General features: G+C 37.3%; 1 pseudogene; it reads left to right on the forward strand.

Moving 5' to 3' along the window:
- Positions 1-1,787: 1,787 nt before the first annotated feature.
- On the forward strand, positions 1,788-2,362 carry LOC123798492 (small ribosomal subunit protein eS19-like; annotated as a pseudogene).
- The last annotated feature ends 293 nt before the right edge of the window (positions 2,363-2,655 follow it).

A 2,655-nucleotide genomic window follows, 5' to 3' on the forward strand; every position in this document is an offset into this window, starting at 1 on the left:
ACTTGCGTATAACACCCAGTGCACCATGCAATACGTGCCCTCCTTAATACCCATCACCAGCCTATCCCATTCCCCCACCCCCCTTCCCTCTGAAGTCCTCATTTGTTTCCCAGAGTCCATAGTCCATAGAGTTTCCTATCTTTCTGTACGGTTATCTGGTTTTCCATTACTGTTTGTTAAATAGTATCCATTTCCCATTAGGTTACCTTGGCCCCCTTTATTCAAAATCATTTGGTATTGTATTAATGAATGCATTTCTGTGTTCTGTTACATTATTCTATATATTTATCCTTATGCCAATACCATATTGTCTTAATCATTCTACTTTTATAGTTAAGTCCTCAACTTCGAACCTGTTATAAAACCCATTAACAACTCTGCGTGTATAGACCTGCCACCTTCAGTCTTTCCCCTTCTTGATGACCAGAGTTAACTTTGAACAGGGCACTCCTGTGTTTGGCTTTAAGAGATCCTTTCTTATTGCTATAAATTGAAATGCTTTAATACTTAAAGAGCATCTCAGATTTTCTATTTTTCTCTTGAATCACTTTAGATAATTTTTGTCTTTCAAGTAGTTTGTCTACTTGATCTCAGTTGCCAAATCTATTGGCATAAATATACTCCTGGTATTTGTTTATTATTCTTTTATTACCTCTAGGACCTCATATGATAATCCTTTTTTTATACTTGAGGTAGGTGACTTTGCACTCTCTGTCTCTGTCTCTCTCTAGATGTCTCTCAGTGTGTCTTAGTATGCCTAGAGTTGATCAATTTTATCTTTTTTTTTAAACACCATTGGTTTTATGATTTTTCCCTTTTATTTATTTATTTTTATTTCACTGAATGCAAGACTCAAAATATACAAAATACAATATGATATAGACAGAATCGTATTGGTAGAAGGAGGCTTTAATTTATTTCTCAGAAAATTATAAATTAAAGGATGAAAGATAAGGAGCAGTATAGAACTAAATAATAGTGTTATATTTAATTTAGTATAAACAGATAAATATCAAACTCTTTAAAGAAAACAGCATATACCTTCTTTTAAGGTGCTCTTAGTACATTAGAAATATGGCTATGGATTATGCACATCAAAAACGAAACAAATATTGAAAGTAGAAAGAGTGAAGACAATATTTTCTGCTCAGAGGTAAATAAAACTAGAAAATAAAAATCCTGTCACCTGAAAATTAAAAACTCATTAAGAAAACTTAGGATTAAAAAGGGGGGGGGTGGTTCCTGGGTGGCTCAGTAGGTTGAGCATCTGCCTTTGGCTCAGGTCATGATCCCAGGGTCGTGGGATTGAGCCCTGCCTTGGGTCCCATGCTCAGCAGGGAGCCTGCTTCTCCCTCTGCTCCTCCCCCTGCTCATTCTCTCTCTCTCTCAAAAATAGATAAATAAATAATTTTTTAAAAAACAACAAAAACCTTATTATTGAAGGAACTCCTAACCAAAATTTAAGAATATTTAGAAAATAGTAATTGTATCTCTACCTAGCAGAACCAATTGTATCCAGCTAAAATAGCACTCAGAGAATATACTTAAGAACCTGTATAAGTAAACCAGTAAGGATAAAAATAAACACCCAACTCAATTATAAAAACAAGAACGAATTGGTTAAATGAAAGCAGAAGAAAGGAATTGACAAAAAAGACTGAAAATTGGATAACAAAAAATTCCATAACTAAACAAACTCAAGAGCTGCTTGAGTAAAAACAACGATATCAATAACATGAAAAGAAGACAAGAAAAGAGTCCCCTGCGGGCAGCGCGGAGGCTGCAGGATGCATGGAGTTCCTGTAGAAGACGTGAAGCAGCAGGAGCTCCTCAGGGCTCTGGCAGCCTTCCTCAAACAGTCTGGAAGCAGGAAGTTCCCTGAATGGGTTTGCACTGCCAAGCTGGCCAAGTGCAAAGAGCTTGCTCGCTGTGATGAGAACTGGTTCTACACACAACCTGCCTCCAGAGCACCGCACCGGTACCCCTGGGGCCGCGTGGCCCAGGGTCGCCTCCAGGACCAAGACCTGCAGGCAACGTCAGAGAAACGGGGTTCTGCCCAGCCACTTCAGCAGGGGCTCCAAGAGCATGCATGGCCCACAGCCTCCTCTAAGCCCTAGAGAGCCTGAAAATGGCGGAAAAGGACCAGGGTGGGGCTGCAAACTGACACCTCAGGGAGAGAGGGATCTGGAAAGAATCGCTGGACAGGTGGCAGTTGCCAACAAGAAGCATTAGAACACATGCTGGGGTAAAAAATTGCTTCATTCATAATCCTGAAAAAAAAAAAAAGACAATAAAAGAGATAATGTTCAGCTAATCCAATCAATAAATGAAAATAAAGAAATAACCAGATCTTTGGAGGAAATTATGAGTAAGAGACTTTAATGAATATGAGACTCTGTATGAAAATATAAATGGAGGAAAATATGAATGTAATTTCTAAGTATAAATTTTTAAAAATGAATTTAGAAAGATAGAAATTCTAAACAAACCAATTACCATAGTAGAAAGAAAGTTATTGAAGAACATTAAGACAAAATGTATCAGGACAAGATATATTACATGTGACTTCTCTTGGGTCATTAAATAAAAATACTTTTAAAAAAATTTTATTTATATATTTGACAGAAGAGAGAGAAAGCACAAGTCCAGGAAGGG

The sequence above is a fragment of the Ursus americanus genome, chromosome 11, assembly GCF_024610735.1.
Source record: "Ursus americanus isolate L20-20 chromosome 11, mUrsAme1.1.p, whole genome shotgun sequence".
Taxonomy (NCBI): Eukaryota; Metazoa; Chordata; class Mammalia; order Carnivora; family Ursidae; genus Ursus; species Ursus americanus.